Below are 8,940 nucleotides of genomic sequence, written 5' to 3'. Positions count from 1 at the left end.
GCTTAATTTAGTTTTGATGGCAAAGTGAGGGAAACAAGTAGGAATAATTGGAGATGCAGATGAGATTAGAGGCGAGTGGGTCAAAGTTGGTTCTACCAAATGAGGCCTGTTTTCCCTAAAATGTAGGGGCTTGATGGTCATCATTTGCTTTTTAGCTTAATCAGTTAACTCTTGAAACTGAGGCGGTTTGGTTGATAGAGCATAAGTTGAATTCAGACATCCTGATTGCCGCTGTAGAAATTTAGAACATGACTCATGCCTCAAAATCTATGAATCGTTTAGAAAATTGTGATATATTTTTTGACCAGATAGCTCTACAGTTCTTCACACCTGACTCTCATGCGCTCAGGGCTGTTTTGCAATAAGAAATAAGTGTAGTCTTCTGTTGCCATCTGCTCGTTGCACATGTCCTTTTAAAACAGAATATTGGAACTCCCTTGAAAAAGCGGTCTTTAAGTGTCATGTTCATTGGGAATTGTTTTCTTGCCACTCAAATACTAAAGTATGATCTTGTCAAGCTACTGACAAGCTTAGTGTTCAGAAGGTCGTGTCCGTCACAGCTCTTTAATTCCGGAAACCTTTTGTTCTGAGTAAGCAGCTCAGTAATTTCTTCAGTACATTTTATGGCCTAGCTATCTTATTGCATTACAATAAACAGTCTTTATGATCTGATTCAGTTTTTTCCAAGTCTTCAATAAATTGGTAACAAAAGCACAGCACAACGAAAATTAATAATCTTAATGATCACTGCCTTCATCACATCATATTGAGAATTTAACTTGAAGACACTCTTTTGACAAATGATGTAGGAATATTCTATGAGTAAACCTTTACAGACTCTTCTTTCTTTTATTGTAACTGTGGCAAGCAAAGTTCAGCTGTTTAGTGTATAGTCTCTGTTACTCATGTTCCCCATAGGAAGGTGGGTAGTGTAGGCCTACTCTTGTTCACGTGTTGAGAGAGAATTTGAGTTTGTTGTCTGTAAGTCTCAGGGGGCCTGCCTGAGGCACAGGAAGTACACATACTGAGATGATGTTGACTCCTTATGAAAATACCTGCATTTGTGGGATAGAAATACATCTTGCTTTTGCATTTGAGAGTTTAAAAAGTAATGTCAAGAAATTAACATTGATCTCATACTAGATTTTTCACATATTATTCTGTTTTATAGCTTTTAGAAATCACATGGGATATCAGTGTCACATGGGATATTGCAGAATAGGATGGTCTTATCAGAGTATCACTGCATAGATTATTGATAGCTTTAAAGGAAGAAAAAATAGTACAGTGGAAGTATCTGGTAGTCAGTGCCTTAATCAAATGGTGTGGGACAATGTGATGTTGTGTACCTCCTGTGGTAATACAGTATGGAGTGTGCAACGTCACTTATGAAGTATTTTTGCCAAAAATGTTTTACTTGACCCTACTGATGCCTTTAGATCCAGTTTACAGAAAAATAGGAGATAGAGAAACAAGGTAAACAACATCATAAAAATCACACAAATCTAAAATGTGTAACATTTTATAAGCAATTGATTGTGTTTTGTTTTTTAAAGTTAATATGAAAGAAGGAGGTTGGGACTGTTCTAGAACTAAAGACTAAAGAGACAAAACAACCAAATTCAATGCATACAGCTTGAATATTTACTGATTTAAAAAAAGTTACAAAAGACATTTTTTAGACCGTTGAAGTAATTTGAATATGGACTGGATAGTAGGTGCTATTAGAGAATTATTGTGGCATTGATAATGGTGATTGCGATAATGATATTGTGTTTATGAAGGAGAATGCTCTTTATATTTAAGCTCTGTATTTTATTTAGTGGGGAATTGTCATGATGTGTGTAGGTTATTTTCAAATGGTTTAGCAACAAAGAGTATGTATATATGTATATGTATGTATATACATACACAAATATTGACAAGGGACATATGACATATTTGTTGAATGATCTGTATACTATTTTTTGAACCTTTTGTACATTTGAAATTTTTCATAATAAAAAGTTGGGGAGAGTCGGGAAAAGTAAATTTCATCCTAAGTTTTTTATTAAAAGAATAATCAAATAGTCTAAATCTAATGAAAAACAGGGATGTAAGATCTTCCCTTGTTCCTTGAATTCTTCTTTGGCTTTCTAGGCCCTCATATATCTAGGTGGAAGAAAGCTGAAAAAAATAGGAAGAGGATGATTGTGAGAGAACTGAACCAGAAAAAAGGGAGAGGGTTGAGGATTAGCAAGTGCTCAGCCATGTCAAACTAGCAGCCTTATTATACTGTAAGGACTGAATAAGATGGTTGGATTTAGAAAGAATGGAAAGAATAGGTGTCAAAAGTCCATTAAAGTCAAAGCATTCTCTCTTTTCTCAGGCCTCTCCAAGGCATCGCTTCTCTCTGTTAGTATTGGAGAGTTCTGCCCTGGAATGTCATATTAGAGAAATCGTTGATCTCTTCATGTAGAGGGATATCTTCAGATCCTTAGATCTTGTTTAAGGATAGAACTCAATTACACGAGGCCTTTTGTAGTAAGGAAATGGAAACGGAGTCAAAGACCACAGGTTTCAAAATGTTGATTTTAATTAGAATGTCAGAGAGAACTGGATTTACAACCAGGGGTCAGTAACAGGGGAAGGTGTTTTGGACAAAAATGACATGTGAGCGTGTTTGAAGGATGAAGGCTAATTTAGTAGAGATTAAAATGGTCGACAGGAGGAGGATAATTAAGGGAGTAAGGTTCTTGAAAGAGTCCAGAAGGAGTTAGATTTAGAAAAAAAAAAAAAAAAAAAAAGATCTTCTCTTGCTTGGCACACAGTGAGAGCTTAATAAATGCTAGTTATTGTTATTCTGTTTATTCATTCAGTAGATACATATTGACCACTAGTGGAAGTCAGTTACTATTCTAGGTGTTGGTGAGCTACCGCAAATCCCAGTAGAATGCCGTTTGCTTGATAATGGTTAAATAACAAAGGTGGTGGGTTTACATAGATGATCTGGTTTTACCCTTGAGGAACGCAGATTGTAATGGAACATCAAATTTCTAAACAAATAACTACACACAAGGCTAAGTGTTATGTACCTGTATATAGAACTTATAGTGAAAACATGTTTGCAGAAGTAGTGAATCGGGGTTTGGGACAGAGTGCTCACAGCAGAGAACTAGTATTTCAAAGATGATAGGCTACAGATAAATTCTTGTTAAACATTTTTTGGAAACTCCATGTGTGCACATGTGCATCTTTAAAACAAAACCTGGTGAGTCAAATAAAACCATTTTATTTATTTATTAAACTACATTTTGGAATACAGTGAAGTATCCAAAGGTGGGAGGAAAACCTTAAGACCAACGATTTATCTTCATAATTAGGATTCCCACTCAGTTTAGTCTCTTCTTCATTTCCTTCTTCATAGGTAGCCATGATTATTGTGTGTTTTGGTTTTGTTTTTGTGTTTTGGCCTGGTGTCATTACAGAATTGTGTGGCTCAGTTGGTTAAGCTTCCAACTCTTGATTTTGGCTCAGGTCATGATCTCAGGCTAAGTGCTCAGTGGGGAGTTGGCTTGAGATTTCCCCCTCCCTTCACCCCCACCCCCAAGCTCACACTCATGCTCTCTCTCTCACTCTCAAAAAAATAAAAAATAAAAAAAAAGACCGCCCAAAAAAACCCCACCAAAACACAGGGCATGGGGGTGGGTTGTGCAGGGGGCGGGAAGGACAGGAAGCGGGTTCTGCCAAAGGGAGAAGTTGAGTTGTGGTAAGTCTCAATGAAATCTCAGTTGACCCTAGAGGGTGAGGGGAATTCTAAAGATAGAATGACCCTTTAGGGCTATGTTGAATTGATATGAGGGGGCCTGGTTTTTATATCCTTGAGTTGATCAGTCATTGGATATGGACTGTCCCATGGGAAGGGGATAAGAACTTGGGCAAAGCATCTACCTTTGACTAGGGCAGGCCTTGGTGGGTTCTCAGCAGCTCTCAGCAGCTGGGTTATAAGTCCTTAATTCCTGAAGGAAGGTCTGGATGCAGACCATCCCTCACACTTATGATCCTGTTTCACATTCATCCCTTTAAACATCTCTTATGCCCCATTTCTTCCCTCCCTCCCCCATGTGCTGCTGAGCCCAGACATCATATCATTTTATCCAGGAATACTAGAGTTCTACTTACCTTTGAGTAATGTGATTTAGTAAGACATATCGATTAACCAGGTGACAGGAGAATGACATTTTTTGGTATATGGAAGTTTGCAGTAAATGAAGATAGTATAGAATAGTGAAGAGTAGGGGTGCCTGGCTGGCTCAGTAGATAGAGCATGCAACTCTTGATCTCAGGGTTGAGTTCAAGCCTCACGTTGGGCATAGAACCTACTTAAAAAAAATAGTGAAGAATATTTATTGCATTAGGAATCAGGAGGTTTGTATATGCCTCTGAGCTCTGAGATGTTTGCCATGTGATTTTGAGAGAATTGCCAATGGACCTAAATATCCACCAAAATAAAAACTGTTAGATGGTAAATGGGCTATATTCTCTCCATTTTTAAATTAGGAAGCCAGTTTATTTTTTATTTTTTTTGTCAACTATAAAAACCTTTCTTTTACAATAGCTTAAATGTCAAAAACAAGCAAAGCCTTGCCAGGTAGACCCACATTTCATCAACTTGCAGTGACTTGATTTACTGATGCAGGCAAAGGGTGATCGCGTTTTTGCCGCTCTTGTGGAACACTTTCTGTTGAATTCTCTGCTGCCATTTATCTTTTTTTTTTTTTTTTAAGATTTCATTTATTTATTTGAGAGAGAGATAGTGACAGAGATAGCAAGAGACAGCACAGCAGGGAGGAGAGGAAGAAGCGGGCTCCCGGCCAAGCAGGGAGCCCAACGTGGGGCTCGATCCCAGGACCCTGGGACCACAACCTGAGCCGAAGGCAGACGTTTAACCGACTGAGCCACCCAGGCGCCCCTCTCTGCTGCCATTTAATGAAAATGTTTTCTGAGTTCTAATTTCTCTGAGACCAGATGATGTGTCTGTTCCCCTTTTGCCTTATTTACGTTATCACTTCCCTTCTTCCCCTCATGCTTGCTGCCTCCCTCTTTCCATCTCACTCTGCTTGGAAAGTAACAGTCACATGTCTTTGTCTTGCCTCTAGCCTTACACATTGCATCAAACCCCATGATTTACTGTTTTTCGTAATTGTCTTGTATTTTCTTTTTCTTTCAAAACTCATTATTTTAGCTAAGCTTCTTATCTCTGTGCACCCAGGCTAGTTGTAGTAGCATCATATCTGTTTCCCTGTCTGCAGTGTTTTCTCCATGTTAATCTGAACTTTATACTATGTCACCGAGTTTTAGCATGTCGCTTCTCTATTTAGAGATCTACTTATGGGACCACTAAGTCTCTTTAGTCTGATCCTGCTTAAGACTAATGTGAAATCTTGTAATATCTTCTCCCTTCTCAAAACCTATAGTTAGTAAATTCTGGTTAAGTGTAGAATTATTTGTCTCATGTATTAGAATCCGAATTTATTGATGACTTCACTGGGCATCTGTATCATAATAATAGTGCCTATCTCCTTTATGTAGAGGACTTTTGATATTTCAAAGTGCTTTTTCTTTTCTCTTGTCCGCATAGTGCCTTTGTGTAAAACCTAATAATCAAAAGCCATGTTGCATCTTTATCAACTTGGTGTGCTGAACACCAGGTCCTATCTGTTGTATCTCTAAAAGAGCTCTCATATTCATCTTACTATTGCCGTTCTCGCCACTACTACCTTGCATCATATATTTATTAAAGACATCCTATATGGCAGACATTATACTAAGTATTATGTGGTGAATACACAGATGTGGTTCTTGATCTTAGGGAACACGAGTATAGAGTACGAGGGCAGAGTAGTAGTCATTTGTTCATTAAACAAAAAAATGCAGAAATAAGTAATGAGAGTTTGTGATAAATTTCAGTACCATCATTTCTCACCAGCAGTACTGCAGTAGCCCCATTGGTCTTCAAACCCAGAGTTTTATCCCTATCCATTGTGTTGCAGCTAGACTGATCTTTCTGAAAAGCAAATTCAGATTTAAAACACTTGACCTGTTTCCTATTGCTGTCAGGTTAAACTCCAAATTCCTCTAGATGGCTTATCAAGTCCTTTATGATTTGGTGCATATCGACCTGTTGTTTCTTGTCTCATCATTTGGCCTTTGTGCTCTGAATGCCAACTCTTACTATTTTACTGTCGAGAAAGAATTGAGCTCTCTTACCTATGGGATTTAGAACATGTGATTCCCTCAGCTTCTTCCTGGGTTAATTCCTACTCATTCTCACCATTATTTCTTCCAAGAATCCTTCCTGGATCCATTAAAGTGTAGGTTAGGACATCGATCTTTTTGGTCTCCATAGGTCTTGAGATTTCTCCTGTATCACACTCTGTGGTAATTGTTTGCTTGCATATGTGTAAGCCCCATTGGATAGTTGAATTGTGTCCATTTTATCTATAGGCACAAAATGAAAACTTGGGAAATGCTGCTCTAAAATGTATACAGAACTTAATTTGAAAGCTGTTTTAGTATCACATAGGAGTTTGTAGCATTACTTCTAATAAAGTCATGCAGAACTGAATTGTCATATTTGCAGATAATAGAATTGTGTCTGACAAGCATATACAGTAGTTCTTTTATTTTATAGCAGAAAGTCATTGAAAGATCATAACCTTATTAAAAATCCAACTTTATTAAATATGAAATGGCAGTGCTGGAAGAAACCAGTGGATGTGGAAGCATAATGTGAAGAAGTAGCAAAATCTGTGTTTTTAAAAAATTAATAGTTACTGAGCATCTGCCATGTGCTAGCTATTTCACTAGTTGCATTACATGTATGGTTTCTCTCGATCATTAGGACAGCTTTCTTACAAGAGCATATTATTGTCCATCTTTTACAGATGGGGAAGCCGAGACCCAGAGGGGTAACTTTTTCAAGATTCCACAGAAGAGCCAGGATTTGAATACAGTTTTTTTTTTTTTTTTTAAGATTTTATTTATTTATTTGAGAGAGAGAGAGAGAGCATGAGAGGTGGGGAGGATCAGCGGGAGAAGCAGACTCCCAGCTGAGCAAGCAGCCCGATGTGGGGCTCGATCCCGGGACTCCAGGATCATGACCTGAGCTGAAGACAGTCGCTTAACTGACTGAGCCATCCAGGCGCCCCTTGAATACAGTTCTGATTGTAAGTTCAGTGTTCTTTCAGTTATGATTATTTTTATTGTTGTTGTTGACTGAAGTACAATTATATTTCTATACAGAATTGAGAAATAGAGGAGAGTCAGTGAAATAGAAAAATACATGAAATTAAACCAACCAAAAGAGGGCACCTGGGTGGCTCAGTTGGTTAAGCGACTGTCTTCGGCTCAGGTCATGATCCTGGAGTGCTGGGATGAGTCCCACATCGGACTCCCTGCTCAGCAGGGAGTCTGTTCTCCCTCTGACCCTCCCCCCTCTCATGCTCTCCCTCTCTCAAATAAATAAATAAAATCTTTAAAAATAAAAAAATAAAGCAACCAAAAGAGATGACTTAGAGGTAAACATTAAGATCCCTGCTCTTCATGATTTGATTTTTTTGACTTCAAAATGATTCAAAATTAATTTTATAAATAACTCTTGGGGAGAAAACTAAGCCTTAGAAATGATATTATCAAAGACTGCATGATTAGTGGCAACATGAGAAGTAGCATCTAGAACTCCTGATATTTGACTGTGAAGCTTGATCAGTTAAACATTTTTATTTAATAGGGGCGCCTGGGTGGCTCAGTTGGTTAAGCAACTGCCTTCGGCTCAGGTCATGATCCTGGAGTCCCAGGATCGAGTCCCACATCAGGCTCCCTGCTCAGCAGGGAGTCTGCTTCTCCCTCTGACCCTCCCCCCTCTCATGTGCTCTCTCTCTCTCTCATTCTCTCTCTCAAATAAATAAATAAAATCTAAAAAAAAAATTTTTTTTATTTAATAGCCAATCTCTAAATTTAATTTTAAGCCAGATTTTTATACGAACATGAATGAAAATTGAATGTTCCTAGTATTCTTCTGCTTTTAGAAGCATCTGGTCTTAGACCATATCTATTTATAATTTGAAAGCTAGTAGTTTTCCTTGATATATTAGCAAAATATGAATATATTGTACACAGTATTTTGGGGAGTTAGTAAGATAATTTTCTTCAGAGTTTCTATTAAAGTTAATACTATGTCAGATTAATAATATGTTCAATCACTTTTGCTGTGGGCCTTTTCCATGAAAATAGGAATTTTTAAAATCTCAATCCTGGGGGCGCCTGGGTGGCTCAGTCAGTTAAGCGTCTGCCTTCGGCTCAGGTCATGATCCTGGAGTCCCAGGATCGAGCCCCACGTCTGGCTCCCGGCTCAGTGGGCAGTCTGCTTCTCCCTTGCCTGCCCCCCCCCCCCCCCCCCGCTCCTTCTCTCTCTGTTTCTCTCTCACTCACTCTCTCAAATAGATAAATAATTAAAAAAAAAATCTCGGGCACCTGGGTGGCTCAGATGGTTAAGCGTCTGCCTTCAGCTCAGGTCATGATCCCAGGGTCCTGGGATTGAGTCCCACATCGGGCTCCCTGCTCCTTGGGAGCCTGCTTCTCCCTCTGCCTCTCTCTCTCTCTGTCTCTCATGAATAAATAAATAAAATCTTTAAAAAAAAAAAATCTCAATCCTGTTCCAGGACTTGTTTCATTCCTATTTAATATAAAGCTTTTTTGGAACATATTTAAATCCCTTCATACACTAGATGATAATGTAAACAAGGAATGGATTATTAGCTAATTAATAGAGCAGTTGAATGATGATGGTTGGGAAACTGCATACTCTGTATTTATATTCCTCTTAACTCCTGGCTAATTTGCCCATTTTTTGTTTTAATCAGCCACTTAGACTTGGTTACCAAGTGGTAGTCTTGGTTA

This window comes from Halichoerus grypus, chromosome 13, assembly GCF_964656455.1.
Source record: "Halichoerus grypus chromosome 13, mHalGry1.hap1.1, whole genome shotgun sequence".
Taxonomy (NCBI): domain Eukaryota; kingdom Metazoa; phylum Chordata; class Mammalia; order Carnivora; family Phocidae; genus Halichoerus; species Halichoerus grypus.
This window is presented reverse-complemented; position numbering follows the sequence as displayed.